At 43.3% G+C, this 20,152-nt stretch overlaps 1 protein-coding gene across 2 annotated transcripts in view; it reads right to left on the bottom strand.

Moving 5' to 3' along the window:
* Positions 1 to 20,152, bottom strand: part of LGALS12 (galectin 12) — a 250,297-nt gene that overhangs the window by 224,792 nt on the left and 5,353 nt on the right. Inside the window, exon 2 of one of the 2 annotated variants that reach the window (XM_040410682.1) lies at positions 10,690 to 10,796. The exons of the other annotated variant lie outside the window; for it this stretch is intronic. The gene's annotated coding sequence lies outside the window, so the exon portion shown is untranslated. The remainder of the gene's footprint in view (positions 1 to 10,689; positions 10,797 to 20,152) is intronic. 2 annotated transcript variants of the gene reach the window in all.

Raw genomic sequence — 20,152 nt, 5'->3', positions numbered from 1 at the left:
AGATTCTGGCGGCTACTGGGACCTGAGGTAGTAGGTTCAGTAGGACGTGTAGCTGTGGCAGAACGGCCACATCCTCTCCCTGCACCAGAGGCTCCACCAACACCACCACCACGACCATGACCGTGTCCCTTATTAGATGTTTGCCTCATAGTTAGCGTTCACCAAGCAAAGTAAAAAGTGGTTAAGTCTGTTAAAAATAATTAACTGCCAATTAAAACCCTGATGTAGGGTATTGCACAATTTTTTTTTCATTTTAAACTCTATATGTTAGCGGTATTTGTGGCATAAATTTCACAGTAATTTATGCACATCTAATCCCAGATGTGCAGTATATCAGAGGGTTTTTTAACCCCAGTAAGCAAAAAGCCGTATTTCTGGCCTAAATGTGACACTCACTTATGCACGTCTAATCCCAGATATGCAGTATATCAGAGGGTTTTTATAACCCCAGTAACCAAAAAGCCGTATTTCTGGCCTAAATGTGACACTCACTTATGCATGTCTAATCCCAGATGTGCAGTATATCAGAGTTTTTTTTAACCCCAGTAAGCAAAAAGCCGCATTTCTGGCCTAAATGTGACACTTACTTATGCACGTCTAATTACAGATGTGCAGTATATCAGAGGGTTTTTTCACCCCAGTAACCAAAAAGCCGTATTTGTGGCCTAAATGTGACACTAATTTATGCAAGTCTAATCCCAGATGTGCAGTATTCCAGAGGGTTTTTATAACCCCAGTAACCAAAAAGCCGTATCTGTGGCCTAAATGTGACACTCACTTATGCACGTCTAATCCCAGATGTGCAGTATATCAGACGGTTTTTATAACCCCAGTAACCAAAAAGCCGTATTTCTGGGCTAAATGTGACACTCACTTATGCACATCTAATCCCAGATGTGCAGTATATCAGAGGGTTTTTATAACCACAGTAACCAAAAAGCTGTATTTCTGGCCTAAATGTGACATTCACTTATGCACGTCTAATCCCAGATGTGCAGTATATCAGAGGGTTTTTTCACCCCAGTAATCAAAAAGCCGTATTTCTGGCCTAAATGTGACACTCACTTATGCACGTCTAATCCCAGATGTGCAGTATATCAGAGGGTTTTTATAACCACAGTAACCAAAAAGCCGTATTTCTGGCCTAAATGTGACATTCACTTATGCACGTCTAATCCCAGATGTGCAGTATATCAGAGGGTTTTTTCCCCCCAGTTAGCAAAAAGCTGTATTTCTGGCCTAAATGTGACACTCACTTATGCACGTCTAATCCTAGATGTGCACTATATGAAACAGATGTAATTTTTTTCACCCCAGTAAGCAAAAAGCTGTATTTCTGGCCTAAATGTGACACTCACTTATGCAAGTCTAATCCGAGATGTCCACTATATGAAACAGATGTTTTTTTCCACCCCAGTAAGCAAAAAGTCGTATTTCTGGCCTAAATGTGACACTCACTTATGCAAGTCTAATCCTAGATGTGCACTATATGAAATAGATGTTTTTTTTTCACCCCAGTATGCCCCAGTATAAGAAAGCCATATTTGTGGCCTAAATTTCACAGTCACTCATGCATGTCTAATCCCAGATGTGCAGTATATCAGAGGGTTTTTTCACCCCAGTAAGCAAAAAGCTGTATTTCTGGCCTAAATGTGATACTCACTTATGCACGTCTAATACTAGATGTGCACTATATGAAACAGATGTTTTTTTTCACCCCAGTAAGCAAAAAGCTGTATTTCTGGCCTAAATGTGACACTCACTTATGCACGTCTAATTCTAGATGTGCACTATATGAAACAGATGTTTTTTTTCACCCCAGTAAGCAAAAAGCTGTATTTCTGGCCTAAATGTGACACTCACTTATGCACGTCTAATCCTAGATGTGCACTATATGAAAAAAAGGTTTTTTTTAACCCCAGTAAGCAAAAAGCTGTATTTCTGGACTTGCAGACATGCAGATATCCTGTGCTGGGGCACTATTGTTGCATAAAATGGCTGCCGATTATGTATTGATATTGACTAACTGAAGGAAAAAAAGTACGTTTTCAGTAGTAGTTGGCTCAGGGCAGGCTTAAAACAATTGTGCACTGCACCCACAAAACACATTTGCTGTAGATCGCTGAGTAAAGAAGCAGTTCTTTATAAGATTTCTCCCTGATCTGTTTTTACAACAGCTGCAGCCTTTCCCTACACTAATCCGAGCAGAGTGACGGGCGGCGCTACGTGACTCCAGCTTAAATAGAGGCTGGGTCACATGCTGCAGTTGGCCAATCACAGCCATGCCAATAGTAGGCATGGCTGTGATGGCCTTTTGGGGCAAGTAGTATGACGCTTGTTGATTGGCTGCTGTGCAGACTTTCAAAAAGCGCCAAGAATTTGCCGAACCCGAACCCGAACTTTTACGTAAATGTTCGGGTTCGGGTGCCGAAAAACCTAAAGTTCGGTACGAACCCGGACTTTACAGTTCGGGTTTGCTCAACTTTAATTATGTACACTCACTCTTTATTTAAATAAGAAAACAGCAAGCACTTGTCTGCTGATGAAAAATAAATACTGGTCCTAGCCTCTCCGTCTTAGTATGGGCTGGGATGGTGGAAGTCCAGCCATATGGAAACTCCAGGTATCAAAAGTGTGTACCACATGTACAATCATGGTTGCCCATGCTCTTCACAGGGACCATGCGTTGTTGATGCCTCCTTGTTTGCATATATTTAAGTTGAAGATTTCAATGCATTTAAGATCTCTATAACATAATTAATCATTACAAATTACAATTGCTTTAAACTTACAGATTATTATTTACCTGTTTCTGAGTTCTGCTTATTCGATTGTATGTTCGCGTTTTCTCTCTTGCTCTCACATCGACATGAAGGGGATAAGGGAGGCTAAGCCCTATTGATGGCACAGCTCTCATTCAAAGCTTTCTCGCTCGTGCTCACACGGAGTGCTGTGTGACGTCACAGTTTGAGCTACGGACAGTTAGGAGGACCAAGATTACTCTAACGCGTTTCGAATAAAACATTAATCTTCGTCAGGGATATCGACTCAGTCTCCTGTTCCCACTTATATAGGCTCATTTTTTTCTCCTTCATTTAACCCCCTCATGTCTTCTTTCTTTCATTCAAAAACTCGATTTCTGAGTTCAATCCTAGTGGTATTAATGTGTTAAGATCGAAAATCCAGCGGGTCTCTGCTCAGGACATTTTTTTTATGAAGCCCCCCTCTTTTATCTTTTTTAACTATCTCTATACCACTGAATGTGGTTCCATTACTATTCCCCCCATGTTTTTCCTTATACTGTCTAGAGAGGGGATGGCCTTCATATTTCCTTGCTTAATGTTTTTTTTGTACGTCCTATGTACACTTTTTTACATGGGCATGTTATTGCATATATGCCCCCCTGGCTTTTACAGGTGATATGATCTTGTATGCTATATTTTCATTTTTTATTTCTTGCCTGATTGTTTCCTATTTTTTATTTTTTACAACGCCCCGCATGTTCCACACGGAAAAAAACCTGCCCGGGATACTGCTTTTATTCCGCTTACAATCTGACTCTGATTTTTTTTACTGACACATTTATTTGTCGGGGCTACTAGATTACCCACGTTTCATGCCTTTCTGTATATGAATTTTGGATTGTCTGGAATATACTCCCCAATTATTTTATCTTCTTTTAAAATTTCCCAATGTCTTTTGATGTTAATAATCGGCGGTATCTCAAATTGTTCTTACTCTTTATTGTTGCTCTCCTATTTTTTTATCGCCTTATGCACTAGATCTTGTCTACTTAGTTTCCCTTCTGTTTCTTTTTGTTTTATTAATCTTTCCTTATCGTAACCCCTCTGCTCGAGTCTTTGTTGTAATTTATCTGCCTCTATTTGATACTCCTCCTCTTTAGTGCAGTTTCTTCTGCTCCTCATGAACTGGCTTTTTGGGATGTTTTCCAGCCATTGAGGAAGATGGCAGCTATCCCATGAAATAAAGCTATTTACATCCGTAGGCTTATTGTATGTTTTTGTCTGTATTTTTCCTTCCTCAATATAAATTGTTAAATCTAAAAAATTGATTTCCTTTTTGCTAAATATTGTTGTGAATTCTAAATAAAATACATTTTTATTTATTTCATAAAAAAATGTTTTTAAGTCATCTTCCCCTCCCCCCCAAATAATTATCACATCATCTATAAATCTCTTCCACATGACGAGATTCGCCCGTAGCTCGCCACTGGGGTGGATGACCTCCTGTTCCCACTGACCCACATATATATTGGCGAACCCCGGTGCGAATCTCGTCCTCATCGCGGTTCGCCATTGCTGTATATAAAATTTGTCCTCAAATATAAAATTATTTTTATTTAAAATGAACATTATACAGTCTCCAATAAAATCAATCTGATTTTGTGCTAATTCTCCCTGATGGAGTGCATCGTGCGGCACCATAGAACGATATATAAGTGTCACTTGTGTTTAGCAGCGGCAGCGATACCTCTGCAGTACCGCAGCATCAGTTATTGAGAAATAGGGTAAAAGCGCCTGTGTAATAAAGTAGAATACGGAGTGTCTCACTAATCATTACAAATGTTGTCATTAGATTCTCATATTAAAGCAGCCTCACACTTTGGACCTATAACTTTGAGCAATCATATTTTGGTATAAGGAACAAGGTGTCTGTTTCAAAATGTGTCCCACCACCCTTGGTTCCATAAATAAAGCATAACAGCTGTTAGTTGATCACCCACTTATGCGTAGCATTTCTGACCCACTCTTAGAGTTCACATTTATGATGCATAGTCTTAATTTGGTTCCACCGCCATCAACTACTCTGCAGTATAAATGGTTGCAAAAGAAGATGTAAAGGCATGCCATTGTTTTGTTTTAATCCATAAATTGTACCTTCTCCTCCTTAAAGGTTCATTGGGAAAAAAACTGTTCTTAGTCCCAACACCCCCTCAGCAGATGGACGAACGTGTCAAGGAACAACTGTCTCACTTCAGAACATCAGATCATCTGCTAACAACTGCTAGAACTTCCAGTCTGTATAAGAAAGTCTACATTAGTCTTATCTTGTGGATACTCAAGATTTGCATTCCTTTGCAGCCAAGGTGAATATGGGCAGTGTCCTATATCTGCATGGAAAAGACAAGTTTGCCTCTGCGTAAAAAGTTTGGGTGTGCACTGTGTCTGACAAAAGCTGAAGGAGCCGCAGGTGGAACGTCTGCCAGTCAAACTTCTTGGTGACCTATTTTATTTATTCCCAGGGAACTCCTTTAGAAAGAAAATATTAAGTGCACTTTTAGTTAGTGATGGACGAACATCGGTCAGGACGGTTCGCGAATGCGATCAAATGTTCGCGAACCGCAAGTTCGCGGCGGGCCCCATTCACTTTAATGGCATTCACCTCATATTTGCAGCCACCAAATACTTAGTAGAAGTGCCCAAATAGCAAATAGTCCCACAACATGGACAGTGACATACCAGAGGGGGATCAATGACAAAAATTCCAACAAAAAATATGTGTCTTAATCAGGGGACATTTTTATGTGTCTTAAAGGGAAATTTTCTTAAATGTGCCCTGTTGGAGCCTAGAAATTTTTTCTTTTAGGCCACGGAAGTACGGGCCTTAAAAATTAGGCATTTACCGGACATAAAAGAAATTCTGATTATGTGGCTCAAGGTACATTATGAGGTCAAGGGATAAAAATTTTACTGTAGGCCACTGGACTAAAGGCCCCAAACATTAGGCATTCACCGGACAGAAAAGATCAAGTGATTATGTGGCCGGAGGTATATTACACGGTCAATGGATATCAATTTTACTGCAGGCCAGTACAAATACAGGTCAAATACATACGTTTAAAATAACTAAAAATATAAAATTGGATTAAATACATGGCTAACGAAATCCCCCCTCTTGAAAAAAAAACTAATGATAATAGTTGAAACACGTGGTCGTCACAGGTGTTGAATTCCTCAGAGGCCCAAAACATTAGGCATTCAACGGACAGAAAAGGCCTTTTATGCCTCATTATTTACATAAGACAGGGACCATTCTTTGTTCTTGGTGTTGTAGGATATGTGTGAGCTGGCATGAGGAAACGTTAATTAAACGTGGTCGTCACAGGTGTTGAATTCCTCCGAGATCCATGCCTCATTAATTTTTATAAATGTGGGGTAGTCCACAGTCGTGAGCTAGGCAAGTGCGCTTATCGGTCACGATCCCCCCTGCTGCGCTGAACCTCCTTTCGGACAGGACACTGGACGAGGGGCAAGCCAAGAGTTCCATGGCAAATTGTGCCAGCTCTAGCCACAGGTCAAGGCTACACACCCAGTAGTCTAGGGGCTCCTTGCTTCTCATAGCGTCCACATCGTCCGTTTACCCGATGTACTCGGACACCTGTCGGTCTAGGCGTTCCCTGAGGCTGGATCCGGAGGGCGGCTGTTGATGGGTTGGCTGCAAGAATGATCTCATATCTAAAGTGACCAACACATCTTCAAACCGCCCTGTTCTTGTATGCGCTGTTGGATTGGTACCCGCAACTGTTTCTCTGTGAGTGGAAATTCCTCTGCCAGCTCCGGCAAAAGCAGAATGCAGCATTTCTCGAAGCAAGGCCTGGAAGTGCTGCATTCTGACAGCCCTCTGTGATGCTGGTAATATGTCTGCCATTTTGTGTTTGTACCGGGGGTCTAAGTATGTTGCCACCCAGTACTGGTCCTTGCCCTTTATGCTTTTTATACGAGGGTCCCTCTTCAAACACTGGAGCATGAAGGCCCCCATTTACACTAAACTGGAAGCGGTGGAGTGGCCTGGCTCCTGCTCATCGTCCAGGATAATGTCATCCTCGGTCTCCTTCCCCCAGCCACGGACAACACCAGGGATCCCAGAAAAGTTTAAAGCATGCTCTTCTTGCTCCTCCTCCTCCTCAACCCCAGCACCATCCTCCTCTGACTCATCTTCAGACTCCTGTTTAATTGTCTGAGATGGAGTAGCCCCCACTGGGTATTCATCCAGCATTGCGACTTCCTCTTCTTCCTGCTCCTCGACAGCTTGATCAATGACACGACGCAATGCACACTTCAGAAAGAAGGCGTAAGGTATAATGTCACTGATGGCGCCCTGGCTGCGACTGACCAGTTTGGTGATCTCCTCAAATGGCCGCAGAAGTCTGCATGCGTTGCGCATGAGCAGCCGCTGGCACAGTGAAAAAAAAAACAAGCTCCCCAGAACATGTCCTGCCGCAGAGTTCGTACAGGTAGTCTTTAACTGCACGTTTCTGCTGGAGCAGCATATCAAGCATATACAAAATGGAGTTCCATCGCGTCGGGCAGTCACAAATCAGACATCTGACGGGCAGGTGGTTTTGCCGCTAAAAGTCAGCAAGGCGAGCCATGGCCGTGTAAGATCTTCTAAAATGGCCAGAGAATTTCCTGGCCTGCCGCAAAAAATGGACCCTGGGGTATTTTGCAACGAAACACTGCACGACTAAGTACAGGACATGTGCCATGCACGTCACGTGAGTCATTTTGCCCTGTTTCACCACTCTCAGCAGATTCGCACCGTTGTCGCACACCACTTTACAAACAGTCAAATTGAGAGGGCTTAGCCACTGATCGGCCTGTGACCGCAAAGCTGAAAGGAGTGCAGGATTGGTGTGGCTCTTGGTTTCCAGGCACAACAGCTGCAGCACAGCATGGCAACGTCTTACCTGGCATGTCGAATAGGTTCTGGGAAGCTTGGGGGGTGCGGCGGAAGAGGCAGTAGCAGTGGAAAAGGAGGAGTCAGCCGAGGAGGAGATGGAGTAGAAGGAGGAGAAGAAGAGGCTGGCCTGCATGCAATCCATGGTGATAACACCAAATCCACACGGGTGCCAAGGGTTGTATGCTTGACAGCCGTCAGGAGGTTCACCCAGTGGGCAGTAAAAGTTATGTACCTTCCCTGCCCGTGTTTGCTAGACCACGTGTCTGTGGTCAGATGTATCTTGGCACCGACACTGTGTGCCAGAGATACATTCACTTTCCAGAGATACATTTACTAGCTCCGTGATGCCCTTCTGGGAGAAATATTTCCTTTCGGAAAACATTGTGGTGTGCCAATGGCCACAAATTTTCTAAAGGCCTCTGAGTACATCAGTTTATATGGCAGTAGTTGGCGGGCTTGCAGTTCCGACAAGCAGGTAGTCAGCTGTTAGGCAAGAGGGTTATCCTGCCTTTTGCGAAATGAACGCGACGACGGCACGGTGGAAGGTGGAGTGGAGGACAAATGGGAGGAGAGAGGAGAAGGAGAAGGAGAAAAGGCAGGACGTGGAGCGCCGGGATTGTGGCTTTGTGGGTTCTGACGGCGTTGCTGCCTCCGGGCTCGGTGATGGGAGGCCAGGTGCCTTCTTAAGGCGGTCATCCCTAGGTTAGTATTGGGCTTACCGCGACTTATGCGTTGACAGCACAGGCTGAAGATGGCAACACTATTGTCAGCAGCTGACACGTTAAAAAAAGCCCACACTGCGGAGCTATGTGCCGGTGTCCTGGGAGCGCCAGATGTGACCGTGCATGGTGGATGGCTCGTTCCAGATACATTAGCAGTCTGCTTTTTGCCTCCTGTGCACTGTAAGTTCTGCCTACTTCTCCTCCTTCTCCTCCCTATCTGCTGCTCTGTCTCTCTCTCTGAACTTCCCTCCTCTTCCCCTCGTGTGGGCACCCATTGACACGTCATCATTGTCACCTTCTCTACCAATGACATTAGAGATCTCGGAGTAGGCAGCAACAGCGGGGACCACCCTCGTTGGGCTGATCTAGGTACTGTCGTCAGACTGCTGGGTGGCGACCGTTGATACCTCCTCTTCCTGATCCGATGGTAAGAATGGCTTGCAATGGCTACTCCGATGGCAAGAATGGCCCCTCGAGCGGAGGGGATATGGTGGTGGTGGTGTCTTTGGGGGTGCACACAGAAGAGAGTGAAGAGGGTGCAGATAGAGAGGATGAGGAGGGTACAGAAGCGGAAGGCTGAGTGAGCCACTCAACCAACTCTGGTGCGTCCTTTGACGTAATTGCATGCGCCTTCTCCAACTTCCTACTTAGGCTCTGGCCTGGTGCACCTGCCCGACCCCTACCACCCCTGCGGAATGGCCTGCTTCTTCCTCTGCCTGTCATTTTCAAAATGACCCTGTGACAAAAATCCCTATAGAAGAGCAGTATTTGTGGAAGAAGGTATATCACACCCCTGCCTCAATCAGTTTTTTGGGGGAGCAACTGGTATATCACACCAGTTGAAATTATTTGTTCCAATAGCGTTTGCCACTCTGTGTAGCTGCGGTAACGCAGCAAAACCGCAAACAAATGCTGCACTACGCTAATGGAATATATAGAAAGTATATTATTGGTATATCACACCACTGCCTCAATCACTTTTTTTGGGGGGCAACTGGTATATCACACCAGTTGAAATGATTTGTTCCAATCGCGTTTGTCACTCTGTGTGGCAGCGGTAACGCAGCAGAACCGCAAACAGATGCTGCACTACCCAAATGCAATATATAGAAAGTATATTATTGGTATATTACACCCCTGCCACAATCAGTTTTTTTGGGGGGGCAACTGGTATATCACACCAGTTGAAATAATTTGTTCCAATAGCGTTTGTCACTCTGTGTAGCTGCAGTAACGCAGCAGATCTGCAAACAAATGCTGCACTACCCAAATTCAATATATAGAAAGTATATTATTGGTATATAACACCCCTGCTTCAATAATTTTGTTGGGGGGGCAACTGGTATATCATACCAGTTGAAATTATTTGTTCCAATAGCGTTTGTCACTGTGCAGCTGCGGTAACACAGTAGAACCGCAAACAAATGCTGCACTACCCAAATGCACTATATAGAAAGTATATTATTGACATATAACACTCCTGCTTCAATCAGTTTTTTGGGGGGCAACTGGTATATCACACCAGTTGAAATTATTTTTTTCCATAGCGTTTGTCACTCTGTGTAGCTGCGGTAACGCAGCAAAACCGCAAACAAATGCTGCACTACCCAAATGCACTATATAGAAAGTATATAACACCCCTGCTTCAATCAGTTTTTTGGTGGGGCAACTGGTATATCACACCAGTTGAAATTATTTGTTCCAAGAGCGTTTGGCACTCTGTGTAGCTGCAGTATCGCAGCAGAAACGCACACACAACTGCTGCACAATACAAATGCACTATAATATACTTTCTATGTTAGAAAGTATATTATAAGTATATCACACCCCTCTGTAAGTCACACCTATCGATAACACACCTATACCAATCCTTAAAAGGACTTTTGTGGCCCTATTAGCTAGCGTTTGGTGTCCCTAACAGTCTGTTCCTGCTCCACACAGCAACCTCTTCCTACACTGGCAAAAGACTGAATGTAAAATGGCGGCCAGATCGGATTTATTTATATGACATCGCCATATGTTCGCCCGTTCGGCGAACCGCGAACAAGCAAAGTTCGCCACGATACGACCGCCGGGCGAACCGCAAGGCCATCTTTACTTTTAGTGCAGTTGTGTTTTTAATTTCTTTGTAACAGTGAAAATGTGTCCCCCTCCCAGTCATGAACTCCCAGTGTTACTGTGATATTTATTCTGCTTTCTGCAGTTTTTCTCGCTTAGTGTAGTCTTATGCCCCCTTCAAATTGTTGATTGAACATGCCTATATCACCTTTTAGTAGCCCAGTCTGTCTGGCTGGAGTCTTTGCTTTTTCCGCTTCACTTTGTATGGAATTTTAATACGTTTTCATGCTGCTTCACACCTGCTGGTAAATCCACCTGAAGACATGTAACAGAAAAATAAATGTGGCTACAGCTTATGCCTGTGTTTTGCATGGGTATATAGTCATTTGGTTTGTAGTGGTTATAACATGCAATATTATTATTCATTTTAAAGTGCTATTAATATCAGGGTGCTGTGCGTATGAAAAAAAAGGTATGAAGTGTCATCTGAGGGCAGCATAAAGTAGTAATAAATACACTGATCGCTGCGTAGAAAAATAAAAACTGGAAACAGCACTAAATGTCTTATGGTTGGACTAGCTGGGAATCCAGCACAGCGTCAAGGTAGGTAGGTTAATTCCCAGCAGCAATCCAAATAAAGAAAATATGGTAAAAATATGGCATCTCCTCTTGTATCCATTTATCTTATAGTGTGCAAAAAGTATGTTCATTCTCTATGACTGCAGTGGCCACATGACCATGTCATACCAGATGTACTGTAGACACGTGGAGACCTGAAAGCTGCAGCAGCCCAGGGTAGCAAAGTAGCCAGAACCCAGAGGCAGGTATTAGGTAAGCATGATTACCTGTACAGGTCCGGCCACACTGAGGGGTCTGCCTGAAAGGGCCGCAGTGGTAGACAACCACTTTTAAACACCACTACAAAAACAGTGTTTGTAGGGCATTTTATAATTTCCTATTGGCCAACATGTAACATCTGGCTGCTGGCAGTAATTATTTGGCTAAAAAAAAAAAAAAAAGCTTTTGGGTCCCATAACAACTGCTATTGCTATTAAGGGTGTAGTCACCTCTATGACAAGTATAGGACAGCACTATTTCTGTGTAGCAGTGTTTCCCAACCCTTGAATACTTGGAGCCACATCCAATGGAAAAAAAAAACATTTTCTCCTGAATTTTACCTTATGTATTGTAAATGGTAAAATCCAGAATAAAATCTACAGAAAGAATTGACATATTTTGGATTTAAAATCCATGCTGCAACAAGCTGTAGATTTTCTGCCTGCGTATCCTGATGGAAAAACTGCTGCATTTCCCCTATGCGTGGATGTAGCCTTAAAGTAAGGATGGTGTAGTGGGGAGATGCCTGCATGGATAAAAGTTTGTCAGAGGTGAATTACAGCTATACAAGTATTGATCTATCTGCATAGGGCATACCAATGCAGACCAGACAAAGTAAGGTTTTTGTGTTTCTGCTATACCATTTAGGTTTCCAGTAATTTGTGTGGCTAGTATTGGTCATTGTTCAGCACAAATCTTATTTTCTAAAATACCAGAGCAGTATTCATTGACAACTGTTTTAAAATAGATGCAGTTGTCATGTGTCTGGTTTGTAAAGAGTCCCTTTCATGTAAACATATTGTATAGCCACACTTTCCATTTCTTTATCATTTACAACGTCAAGGTATTTTAATATTTATGCAGTGAACATGCGTGTTCGCGTACTATATCTACAATGATCAGTGCGTTATCATTAGTTAATGGTAATGATAGCTTTGACACAAGAATCATACTTTACTGCAGGTGAATGAGCTGTTTATACTAATTTTACTTGCCTGTGTGTTAAGCTTTAACTTTTATGTCACCTCAAGCTTGACCTCATGTGTGCTCATGTGTACAAAGCATGAAAAGTATATGCTGTATATGCATAATTAATTAAATATTGAAAATACCAGTCGTATCAGCAATCAGGAAGCTATAGCCCAGTCAGTATTCTCCAGAAATCTATCTAATACTGGACACATTTGATTCTAAAAAGTGGCATCTTGTCCTAGAATTTTTAGAAGAGTCAATAAGGCCACTATGTCAACATGGCAATATGATTATTTACCCTAATGTTTAAAAATTAAGCTTATTAAAGGTTTGCCTTAGGAGGAATTTTTTTTAATGATTGCATTTTACTCATTTTGGGCTAAAAAAAAAAATTTCAATTGGTCTTTATTAAAAATATTGACCATTCTGTCACAAAGGGTTAACTGTTTGTCTATCTGCGTGAAGGTACTTTTTTACTTTCACTTTGTGCCAGTCATCTAATAAACCTTAACTCTAATTTAATAAGAGGACATAAACACTTATTTACGTGAAACTCCTATCAGTAAGATAAGAATTAAGCTATAATTAGTCAGATAGCAGAGATAAGGAGAAAAAAATTCTGATTCCTCTGTTTGAGTATCTCAGCTTTGTACAGAGAAAAGGGTTCTATATTTGTAATAAAGAACTATTTAAAGAACATATTTTTAGCTCAAAATGAGTACAATGCAATAATAAAAAAAATGCCCCCAAAGGTGTACAAGTAAGGTCATGTGCTACGCCAGCAATAATTTGTGTGTTTTGATCTTGAACACTTTAGGGTACATTTAGAAAAGTTGATTTGGGTCAGACATGTTATGTTGTTGCAAATGTCTGTCATGCACCAAATTTATTAATGATTCACACAGCATATATGTACTTAATGTGTTACTCCAGTAATAATGTTTTGCAGGAGAGGATTCTAGTGTTATATGGTTTCCCAGATAAATTAACTACCTGCATTTCTTGACATCACTATTAATTATAGGAAAAGACATGGGCATTAGTGAATATGTTGGACTATAGCACTGTCTCTTTGTCGGTCGGTGGTGCTGTATTGCTAACAAATTAGGTAACTTGCCAACAAATACACCATTTTAGGTTCAAATACTCTTTAAAGAGAGACAACCGACACCACTTTAAGAATGGTAAAATAATTAAGTAAATTTATTAAGGGAATATGGATAATTAGGCAAATATATGTCCTTTTTAACAAAATTAGGTAAATGCACCATCACAAAATACAAAACTTGCAAACAATAAGGTGTTAGACAAAAAACAACTAATAATTACATAATTACAAGTAACCACACTTCATCTAGAGTCCTAACTACATTCTGAATGAAGGTACTTATATCATCAATTGAGTTCGCAACATCTGATAGCAACACACATCAGCTGGGGAGCCCGTTCAGTGAGACTATCAGAGACTCGAATGGGAACAACCCTTTTCTACGTCTATCTCATAGATGAACTCGAATGGCTTGCTGAAACAGTCCAGATTTCATCAGGTAGAATGAACAAACCCTTCCACAAACATTTCCAGACCAGTTTCATTGTTTTATTTCATCCAACAGAAATATACAAGGTCTCAAATAAACAGTTAAGACAAATAACAAGGATACAGTTTAACTATTCAAGCCAAACAGTCTTCAATTCAGAGGTGAGAATAATTTTATTGCAGTTGCTAGAAGGTATTATATGTCCATTTAATAAAGATAAGTAATAGGACAGTACTCGATCATTATCATGCAATAATATGTGAATTTTATTTTTAATCCACTACCAGTTTGCACTTAGAATTATTTCAACAATGTTTCAAGCTTACAAGTTGGGGTCTGGGCACTGGATAATGTGGCTTATATCTGTGAGCAAACTGCATGATAACAGACAAGTTTTGTCCTATTACTTATTGCAATGACCTACTGGTCATTGCATGTGAAAAATGTGAAAAAATAAATACCGGATCCGTTTTCCCAGATGATACCGGAGAGATGGATCTGGTATTTAAATGTATTTCTCAGACGGATCCGCATCCGGATCCGGAAACAAATGCTATCCGTTTGCACACGGATTTCTGGATCCGGCAGGCAGTTCTGGTAACGGAACTGTCTACCAGAATCCTCTAACGCTAGTGTGAAAATACCCTAAGGATAAACCTCTGAGGAAAGAAGCATTAAATGTATACAGAAGGTTGAGGACCGTAAAGGTTGTGATTGGACTTTACTGCATGTTACATGGATTTATTGATTATGGTACCCACCACAGTTCTGAGATAAACTGGCCACCCATTTTAGGGCTCAGGGGTCAAGTCCTGGGAAAAAAAGTGTGGGAACTCACCCAAGATCCACTGCAAACCCCCCCCCCCCCCCCAAAAAAAAAAATATATATTTCGCTGAAAATTCAGTGCAACATTTATTGTAAAGTGCCAGTTTACACAAACAACTGCAAAATTTACAAGAAATAAACAAATATATATAGGGACCCGCACCTATCAGACAATGGGGGCATATCCTAGCGATATGCCCCCATTGTCTGAGATGGGAAAACCCCTTTAAAATACAATACATGTGAATGGCCTTTTGAAAGCTACGTGTAGCGAAAAAAAAAAAAAAAGCACAGAAAATCTAGCATGCTGTAATTTGTGTCGCTGCGGACTGAGCCAAATGTACACATTGTGATCAAAACAAAACAAAAACTCCCCTTATATATAATTTACTTACAGTTCTGAAGACTCAGGGGTGCTGGCAGGCTTAGCCTCAGGGGTGCTGGCAGGCTTGGACTCAGGGGTGCTGGCAGGCTTGGCCTCAGGGGTGCTGGCAGGCTTGGCCTCAGGGGTGCTGGCAGGCTTGGCCGAGCAGAAGGAGTGTGGGACTGTGAGGCCTTTTTTCTCCAAGCTGCCCCAGATCAGTGCTCTGGGCAGCTGGGCTGGAAGTGGGCACAATAAGAAAAATATATTTTTCATTACACCTCAGGTCAGACCACCAATCAGACCCCCAATGATATTCAGACCTCAGCTAACAGCCCCAATAAGATCCCCAATGTTAATAAGACCTCAGATCACACCTCAGCTCAGACCCCAATATGAATGACCCCCAATCAGACCTCAGATAAGAGCCCCAGTGCCTCTCATCAGCCACCCAGTGCCTCTCATCAGCCAGTAATAACAGCCCCCCAATCATGGGCCAGTAATAACAGCCCCCCCAATCATGTGCCAGTAATACCAGACCCCCCAATCATGTGCCAGTAATACCAGACCCCCCAATCACGTGCTAGTAATACCAGACCCCCCCAATCATGTGCCAGTAATACCAGACCCCCCCAAATTCCCCAATCATGTGCCAGTATAATACCAGACCCCCAATCACGTGCCAGTAATACCAGACCCCCCCAATCATGTGCCAGTAATACCAGACCCCCCCAAAATTCCCCAATCATGTGCCAGTATAATGCAAGACCCCCCAATCATGTGCCAGTAATACGAGACCCCCAATCATGTGCCAGTAATACCAGACGGTCCAGACCCCCCCAAATCATGTGCCAGTAATACCAGACCCACCCAATCATGTGGCAGTATTGTAATACCAGACCAGACCCCCCAATCATGTGCCACTATACCAGACCCCCCCAATCATGTGCCAGTAATACCAGACAGACCCCCCAATCATGTGGCAGTAATACCAGACAACCCCCCCAATCTGTGCCAGTAATTCCAGGGCCCCCCCAAATTCCCCAATCATGTGCCAGCCCAGTATAATACCAGGGCCCCCCAAATTCCCTAATCATGTGCCAGTATAATATAGTTTAAAAAAAATATGAACACTTATACTTACCTCTTTGGAGGGATGCGATGCAGGCCTCTTCCAGCCTGTGTCCTGACTCCAGCGCTGTACGGCTCAGGCCGGCGGCGCGATGACGTCATCGCGCCGCCTACGCTGGCCTCTGATAGGCTGCCGGCCTAGAAGTGCCGGCAGCCTATCAGAGGAACAGGAAAGGGACACACCTCCCTGCCCTGCTCCTCCGCAGCCTTCTGTTTGTATCGCTGTCCTCAGGACAGCGATATAAACAGAAACAGATCACCATGGAGATGAGCGCTTCGTTTCCCCAATGGAAGCGCTCATCTCAGTGCCTGGGTAATGGACTGGACCCATCTTCCCCTGGCTAGAGAAGTTGGGAGTTCCTAGCAAGTCAGGCTAGAATGAAGACCTGATTGGTGTATGCTGCAGCCAAGCAATTCAATATAGAACTCTTCTCTAGGAAAACACCATTCCTGAGAGTGAATAGCTGCCTAAAAACAACTTTGCTAAGGGTACTTTCACACTAGCGTTAAAGATTTTTGGTATTGAGTTCAGTCCTAGGGGCTCAATACCGGAAAAAACGCTTCAGTTTTATCCTAATGCATTCTGAATGGTATTTTCTCCGGCCAAAATTCCGGAACACTTGCCGGAATAATGGATCCGGCATTAATTTCCATTGAAATGTATTAATGTCAGATCCGGTACCAAGTGTTCCGGAAAAAAGGATCCGGTTTTCCGGTCTGCGCATGCGCACATCTTTAAAAATGCGGAAAAAAAAATACCGGATCCGTTTTCCCAGATGATACCGGAGAGATGGATCTGGTATTTAAATGTATTTCTCAGACGGATCCGCATCCGGATCCGGAAACAAATGCTATCTGTTTGCACATGGATTTCTGGATCTGGCAGGCAGTTCTGGTAACAGAACTGTCTGCCAGAATCCTCTAACGCTAGTGTGAAAATACCCTAAGGATAAACCTCTGAGGAAAGACGCATTAAATGTATACAGAAGGTTGAGGACCGTAAAGGTTGTGATTGGACTTTTGTCACGAGGGTATCAAGAGCCTCGTCTGACTCCGTTATACCCGGGGTCAGGAGGTCGCAGCGGGTGGCTGCGCGCTCTATATCTAAAGATCACGTTGTTTCTTAGTGATTGTTTTCTGTGTTTGCCTTGCTATCCTTTTTGTCTCAATCAGGGATCCGTAGCTTCTCCTCCTCAGCTGTTTCTTGTCTGCCACTCCCAACCTCCTTATATTCTCCCCTCACACTTCTCTAGTTGCCAGTTATAGAGCTTCCTGCCTGGACATCTATACTGACCCACTGGAGTTGTGAATCCTGGTTGTCGTTCCAGAGTGCTACCCTCCGGATCCCTGTTGGGCTTCTTGTTGTCTCCTGTTGTCGCCCACCTGGGATTATATGTTGAGTTTGTATTGTCTGTCCTTCCCTTGGTGTTTTCCTTTAGAGCTAGTGGTGCGGACTAGTGTTCCCACCGCCCTGTTCACTATCTAGGGCTCAGCTTAGGGAAAGCCAGGGCTTTAGGCACGTGATCGGCGTACGGGTGAGGAACCCGTCTAGGGACGTCAGGGCAGCCAGGTGCCAGCCGCTAGGTGAGTCAGGGGTCACCACCTTCCCTCTCACTTGGGCAGGGCCTTCCTTGTTCCCTCCCTCTGCGTCACGTATGTGATAGTCACGCCGACCGTGATAACTTTATTGCATGTTGCATGGATTTATTGATTATGGTACCCACCACAGTTCTGAGATAAACTGGCCACCCATTTTAGGGCTCAGGGGTCAAGTCCTGGGAAAAAAAGTGGGGGAACTTACCCAAGATCCACTGCAAACCCCCCCCCCAAAAAAATATATATATTTCGCTGAAAATTCAGTGCAACACTTATTGTAAAGTGCCAGTTTACACAAACAACTGCAAAATTAACATGAAATAAACAAATATATATAGGGACCCGCATTTATCAGACAATGGGGGCATATCCTAGCGATATGCCCCCATTGTCTGAGATGGGAAAACCCCTTTAAAATACAATACATGTGAATGGCCTTTTGAAAGCTACGTGTAGCGAAAAAAAAAAAAAAAGCACAGAAAATCTAGCATGCTGTAATTTGTGTCGCTGCGGACTGAGCCAAATGTACACATTGTGATCAAAACAAAACAAAAACTCCTCTTATATGAAATTTACTTACAGTTCTGAAGACTCAGGGGTGCTGGCTGGTTTTGCCTCAGGGGTGCTGGCTGGCTTAGCCTCAGGGGTGCTGGCAGGCTTGGCCGAGCAGAAGGAGTGTGGGACTGTGAGGCCTTTTTTCTCCAAGCTGCCCCGGATCAGTGCTCTGGGCAGCTGGGCTGGAAGTGGGCACAATAAGAAAAAAATATTTTTCATTACACCTCAGGTCAGACCACCAATCAGACCCCCAATGTTAATCAGACCTCAGCTAACAGCCCCAATAAAATCCCCAATGTTAATAAGACCTCAGATCACACCTCAGCTCAGACCCCAATATGAATGACCCCCAATCAGACCTCAGATAAGAGCCCCAGTGCCTCTCATCAGTCCCCCAGTGCCTCTCATCAGCCAGTAATAACAGCCCCCCCAATCATGGGCCAGTAATAACAGCCCCCCCCAATCATGTGCCAGTAATACCAGACCCCCCAATCATGTGCCAGTAATACCAGACCCCCCAATCACGTGCCAGTAATACCAGACCCCCCAATCATGTGCCAGTAATACCAGACCCCCCCAAATTCCCCAATCATGTGCCAGTATAATACCAGACCCCCCAATCATGTGCCAGTAATACCAGACCCCCGCAATCATGTGCCAGTAATACCAGACGGTCCAGACCCCCCCCAAATCATGTGCCAGTAATACCAGACCCACCCAATCAAGTGGCAGTATTGTAATACCAGACCAGACCCCCCCAATCATGTGCCACTATACCAGACCCCCCCCAATCATGTGCCAGTAATACCAGACAGACCCCCCCAATCATGTGGCAGTAATACCAGACAACCCCTTCCCCAATCTGTGCCAGTAATCCCAGGGCCCCCCCAAATTCCCCAATCATGTGCCAGCCCAGTATAATACCAGGGCCCCCCCAAATTCCCTAATCATGTGCCAGTATAATATAGTGTTCTCCATTGGCCCTAGCACACTTGCATCCACCTATAGTGAATAGTGATGGACAAGCATCGGCCAGGACTGTTCGCAAACACGTGAACACGATCAAATGTTCGCGAGCCGCAAGTTCACGGCGGGCCCCATTCACTTAATGGCAGGCGAACCTGAAAAACCTTCCGCTCATATTTTCAGCCACCAAATACTTAGTAGAAGTGTACAAATAGTCCCACAACATGGACAGTGACATACTGTACTAGAGGGGGATCAATGACAAAAATTCCAACAAAAAATATGTGTCTTAATCAGGGGACATTTTTATGCGTCTTAAAGGGAAATTCTCTGAAATGTGCCCTGTTGGAGCCTAGAAAATTTTTATTTTATGCCACGGGAGTACGGGCCTTAAAAATTAGGCATTCGCCTGACATTGTGAATATGTGGCTCGAGGTACATTATGTGGTCACTGAATAACAATTTTACTCTTTTTTTCACTTTTCTTGGGGGGCAACTGGTAAATCACACCAGTAGAAATTATTTGTTCCAATCTCGTTTGTCACTATCTGTAGCTGAGGTAACGCAGCTAAACCACAAACAAATGCTGCACTACCTAAATGCATTATATAGAAAGTATATTATTGGTATATAACACCCCTGCTTCAATCAGTTTTTTTGGGGGGGCAACTGGTATATCACACCAGTAGAAATTATTTGTTCCAATAGCGTTTGGCACTTTGTGTAGCTGCAGTATCGCAGCAGAACCGCACACAACTGCTGCACAATACAAATGCACCATAGTATACTTTCTATGTTAGAAAGTATATTATAAGTATATTACACCCCTCAGTAAGTCACACCTATCGATAACACACCTATACCAGTCCGACCTTAAAAGGCCTTTTGT

The sequence above is a fragment of the Bufo bufo genome, chromosome 10, assembly GCF_905171765.1.
Source record: "Bufo bufo chromosome 10, aBufBuf1.1, whole genome shotgun sequence".
Classification (NCBI taxonomy): domain Eukaryota; kingdom Metazoa; phylum Chordata; class Amphibia; order Anura; family Bufonidae; genus Bufo; species Bufo bufo.
This window is presented reverse-complemented; position numbering and strand designations above follow the sequence as displayed.